Below are 5879 nucleotides of genomic sequence, written 5' to 3'. Positions count from 1 at the left end.
CTCTAATATTTACTATTGAAGAGCCAGTATTTTCTCAGTATGCAATATTCTTCAGTCTATACTCCCTAGCTCTTATATTTTTATTCATGACTTTCATTTCACTGAATTTTTGTTCTGTGCTCTGCCATCTATCAGATCATTGATCATTCAGATCAGCTTATTACTGGCACCATTATGAGAAAGTTTAGGGCTGAGGGATGGCTATAAACTGTTAGCACATTGCATTTTTATGCAAATTGCTTGGGGATAATTTACACCTGGAGGCCACAGGATCCCAAACCCCTTGATAGGAGACTACCCTGTAAGGGGCAGCTTCTGACTCAGAGGCTGACCCCACATAGCGGTTTCAGTCTAACTGATCCCAGGATGAAACCACTTTTCTAGAGGAAGGTGCAGTATTGACGTTTTTGAGGTTGAGTTTATCCTTCGACCCCCCCTTGGTTATTTCCTGGAATCACTTCTTTTCCCCCTTTTGCTCTGTTTATGGGCCCACACACTTGTTCATCACTCTGCCTCACCTTCTGGGTATTGTTCCCATTTGTCAGCTTCCTCCTGAGCCTGTGAGTGTCATTCTCCTTCCCACCTGTATTAGTCAGCCTAGGCTGCTGTAACAGAGTACCGCAGACTGGGCAGCTCAAACAACAGAAATGTATTTTTCACAGTTCTGGAAGCTGGAAGTCCAAGATCAAAGTGACAATAGATGTCATGTCTTCTGAGGCCTCTCTCCTTGGCTTGCAGATGGCCGCCTTCTTCTGTCCTCACGTAGCCTTTCCTCCGTGTTGCATACATTCCTGGTGTGTCCAAATTTCCTCTTCTTTTAGGGACACTAGTCAGATTAAGTTGGGGCCCACCCCAATGACCTCATTTAACCTTAATTACCACTTTAGAAGCCCTATGTCCAAATTCAGTCACATTCTGAGCTGCCGAAGGTTAGAATGAATTTGGGGGACACAATTCAGTCCATAGCACACCTCCAGAGCTTAGTGCAGGCTTGGTCTATAGTAGATGCTGAATAAAGGTTAGTTGCACACCTGAATGAAAATCTCCCAATTTGTTCTTTTTCCCCATGTTACTTTTTCAGCAAGTTGTATTGCATGAGATGGCACCAGATGTTTCCTTAAGATAAATTAAAAGAACTAGTTATTGTCTATTTTATCCTTAGCCAGTCATATTTTGTACAACAAAACTCTGTAGTGGTGTGAATACATGGTCCTTTCTCCCCCCGGCCCAAATATCCCTCTAGTGCATGGTAAGAAAATGAGTTCTATGCCTAAGGTCAATTCAGCCTGTAGTCTCTGTGACGAAGCCACTATATTTCTCACAGGTTTATGCACAGGGATTTGAATTGGTGTATGCTGGATTGACCTGCCTTCGGAATTAAGTTCCCCTTTTTATTTTTTAGCACACTTTCTGTTTGATCATTATTTATTTTCACGTTCTGCCCCAAGCTCTTACAAAAATTTGAATTTTTTCAAAAAACACAGAGAAGTGCATTATACTGATTATGCCAGTTATTTGTGGTTGTTCTTCTAGTTCATAATAATGAAAAGATGGAATTAAGGTTTTTTCCTTTGGCTATTTCATTTTTTTTTTTGCATCCTTCATTTTTGTATTTTGCTTTCAATCTCCTCATTGAATTTTTGATCTCTGAAAGAGCAGTTTAAAATAGCTATCTAATGGTATATGTATCCACAGCAGGGTTTGTTGCCAAGCATACAAAATGAATGGGTTCCTTATTCAAATGTTAAGTGCCTACATAGCAGAGTCTATGTATAGAACTGAGATCTGGAATTGAATTCTATGATGGATATCACCAGAATGACAGCTTCCAGTGGACCTAGAATGTCGTTGAATCTGATAGTCCACAAATACTATATAGTAAAACAATCTGATTCTCTTCTGTGCACGGTCTCAAGGGCCAAGAGAAGTTCATGCGCTGGCCATTCTGAACAGCTGGCTATGACCCACATTTTCCACGCTCTGGTTCTTTTCTGATTCATGAGTTTGACTTTCCATCTGCTGAGACACTCTTCCTCCCCTGCTCACTGGGAAGCCTTTCCTAATTCCAAACTAGCCTAGATGCTCTCCAAGGGCTTCAGAAGATCCTAATTGCCCCTCCTTAGCATGTATTATAATGCCGATTTGAAGTGACTGATGATATGTCTGTCCCTCCCTTTTGGCTAAGAGTCTTTTCTATGCTATGGACCTGTTTAGAAGCTGATGAAGCCTAGGGATCATATCTTAGAATCATGTTTTTAAATATATGAAATAAAACACTTTGGGTTTTATTTTCAAAGCAAGATAGACTAAGCACATTCCATTCTGTCTCCCAGTGAATGCTGCTATAAAGTTTGGACAGAATGTGTGGAAGAGTTACTTGAAGACTCCAAAAAGCAAACGGTAGCTGGCAAACTGGAGAAGACAGAATTCGAAGTACCCCTGAACTGGTGGTGAGTTACCATTCTTCCCCTGGATTCAGCACAGCCTGGATTCAGCACCGCCTGAAACCATGAAGTGAACACAGCTGTCAGTAGAGAGAGCCCGAGTAGAAGCCCTATAGGGAGCAGGAGAAAGGTCTCCTAATACTTAGAAGGAGTAGAGAAATCCCCCCTCCCTTTTTTTTTTTTCTTTTCACCATTCTTTCATGCGCCAGTCAAACAATCCTGTGGTGTCAGGGGCAGGAGAACCCATAGGATCCTAGAAATGAGGGAGGAGAATCCTCCTCCTGATTAGAGGGGCTGCAGTCCCAAGCGAGCGGGGCAAATTCCCAAAGCCTTTTCTTTCTTGGAGTCTCCTTACCACTTTTCCCTGGATTCAGATGCAGATGCAGTTGTGGGAAGTGCATAGAAGAGCAGGCTAAGTAAAGCCCCAGCTTTCTGGCCAGAGGACTAAAACGTTGAGCTCTTGGGAATTGGAATGTACCAGAGAAAGGGAAGAGCTAGGGAAAGCAACCCCTTAAAGTCGTTTACAAAATTCTGAGCTCACCCCTGATATACACAAGAATAGACCTGACCCTAAATACATACCATAGACTTTCAGAACTGAATTACGAAATAGACCATTGCCCAGGTTTCAGACCGGCCACTGGATCGCACACACAGGGACAGATCTGAAGTCTGGGAAAAGAGAACTTATATTAGAACCATAACCCATAGAAAACTGGTTGGAATCATTGACCTGAACTCAACCTGGGAGATTTCCTGTTTTTTAAAAAAATTAACATTCTCCATAGGATTTAGACAAAAATCTAGAGTCTTGTAACAATCAGAATTTCCAAGATGCAGTTAAAAATTACTCAGCACATATGAAGAATTGGGAAAATCTCAGTTTGTATGGGAAAAGACAATCAACGGAAGCCAGTGACACAGTCTAAAGCAGCTATTATAAAAATACACTGACGTGTAAGGGCAAACATTCTTAAAATGAATGAAAAGATAAGCAGTCTCAGAGAAGAAATGTAAGATCTAAAGAGGAACTAAAAGGAAACTTTAGAATGGAAAAATAATTGAAATGAAAATCTCGCTGGATGGGCTCAATAGCAGAATGGAAACGACAGAGAAGTCAGTCTTCAATATAGATCAAAATGAACAGGGCTTCATGTTCCTGTTGGAAAATACCAAAAAGTCTAACGATCTTGTCATAAGAATCCTAGGAAGAAAGGATGTGGTGCACAGAAAATGTTTGAAGAAACTGGCTGAAAAATTGCCAAATTTGTAGAAAGACACAAACTCGTAGACTCAAGAAGTCTAGGAAACCCCAAATAAGATAATACCAAAGAAATCCATGCCCAGACACCTTATTGTCAGACTACTAAAAGATAAAGAAAAAAATATTTAAAGTAGCCAGAGGAAAATAACATATTACTTATAGGGGAACATAATTTAAATAGCCACAGATTTCTCCAAAAAGAAATGGAACATTTTCAAAGAATATTAAAAACAAACAAACAAACAAACAAATAACATTTTAAAAGAACTTTCAACCCATAATTCTATATCCAGTAAAAATATCCTGCATGAAGATGAAGGCGAAAGGAAACTAATATACTTCATTGTCGCCAGCTCTATTGCTAATGGAAGTTCATCAGACAGATGGAAAATGACACCAGAAGGAAAGCTGGGACATAAAAAAAGAAGGAAGAACAGAAACGATATATACATGGATAAATATAATAGACTATTCTCCTCCTGAATTCTTTAAAATATACCTCATGGTTAAAAACAAAAATGATAACACTATCCAGTAGGATTTTTAATGTATCTTGATGTAATAAATACAACTACAACAAAAAGGAGGGAGGGTAACAGAACCTATGGGATAGTAATATATCACCTGAAGTGGTAAATACTGAATCTACATAGACCGAAAAGTAAAGTATGTATATTTTAATCCCTAGTACAACCACATTACACAAAGAGAATACAATAGATAAGTTAAAATAGAAAACTAAAAAATGTTTAAATAACCTAAAAGAAAGCTAGGAAAGGGAAAATACAAAAACAAAATACAGAGAGACAAACAGAAAAGAAATAAAATGGCAGACCTAAATCCTAATGCCAGTAATTACATTAAATGTAAATGGACTAAACACACTAATTAAAAGACAGGTCATCAGAACAGACTTTTAAAAATGATTCAGTTATATACAGTTTACAGGAAACTCATTTCAGGTATAATGACCTGAGTAGGCTAAAAGTAAAAGACGAAAAATATATATCAGTAATCAGAAGAAAGCTGGAGTGGCTAGAGTAATATCAGACAAAGCAGCCTTCAGAACAAAGAAGTTACCAGGGATAAAAAAGAACAATACATAACAATAAAAGGATCAGTTCTTCAAGAAGACACACAATCCTAAATGGATATGTACCAAATAAAAGACCTTGAAAACATATGAAGTAAAAACCACAGAACTTAAATGAGATATAGAAAGATCCACAATAATAGTTGGAGACTTCGACAATCCTCTCTCAGTAATCAATAATAGCAGGCAGAAAAACAGCAAGTTTTTTCTATGGTATAGAAAACTGAAAAAACAAAAACAAAAGCAAACAATAAACAACTGGTTCTAATGGACGTTTATAGAACACTCCACCTCAAAACAGCAGCACACACATTCTCAAGTGTACATGGAACCTTCACCAAGGCAAACCAGATCCTGAGTCATAAGACAAATTTTTAACAAATTTAAAGAGTTGAAATTATACAAAGTATATTCTCTCAGTATAATGGAAGTAGACTAGAAATCAATAACAGAATGAATGGGAAAATTTCAAGCCCTTAGAAATTAAACAACACACTTCTAAATAATCTATGATTCAAGGAGGAAGTCTCAGAGAAATTAGAAAATATTTTGAACTGAATGAATGTCAAAATATGACATATCAGAATTTGTAGGCTGCAGGTAGAATAGTACTAAGAGGAGAATTTATACAGTTAAAATGCTCATATTAGAAAAGAGAAAGTCAATAATAGACTATAAATCAATAACATTGAAATAGATATTAGAGATTAAAATTGAAGACAAGACGTTAAAAATTAAAACACAATAGAGAAACACCAGCGAAACCAAAACTTGGTTCTTTGAGGAATTCAATGAAATTGTTAAATCTCTAGTGAGACTCAGAGAACACGAATTACCAATATCGGGAATGAAGAGGGGTGATCACTACAGACTCTGCTCATAAACTCAGCAATTTAGACGCAATGGACAAATTCTGCAAAGAACGCAAACTACCCAAACTCACTCAAGATGAAATATAGATAAATTGAGTAGCCGCATAACTATTTTAAAAATTAAATTTGAAGTCAAAACCCTTTTTGAGAAGAAATCTGCAGTCCCAGATGGTTTCACTAGCAAATTCTACCAAATATGTAAAGAA

The 5879-nt window shown here is 37.5% G+C and overlaps 1 protein-coding gene across 7 annotated transcripts in view; it reads left to right on the top strand.

The window, feature by feature from the left end:
- Positions 1-5879, top strand: part of KCNE2 (potassium voltage-gated channel subfamily E regulatory subunit 2) — a 189575-nt gene that overhangs the window by 9517 nt on the left and 174179 nt on the right. For all 7 annotated transcript variants that reach the window (XR_002781707.1, XR_002781705.1, XR_002781706.1 and 4 more), the window contains one exon: positions 2334-2450. The gene's annotated coding sequence lies outside the window, so the exon portion shown is untranslated. The remainder of the gene's footprint in view (positions 1-2333; positions 2451-5879) is intronic.

Source organism: Pteropus vampyrus, unplaced genomic scaffold, assembly GCF_000151845.1.
Source record: "Pteropus vampyrus isolate Shadow unplaced genomic scaffold, Pvam_2.0 Scaffold114, whole genome shotgun sequence".
NCBI lineage: Eukaryota > Metazoa > Chordata > Mammalia > Chiroptera > Pteropodidae > Pteropus > Pteropus vampyrus.
This window is presented reverse-complemented; position numbering and strand designations above follow the sequence as displayed.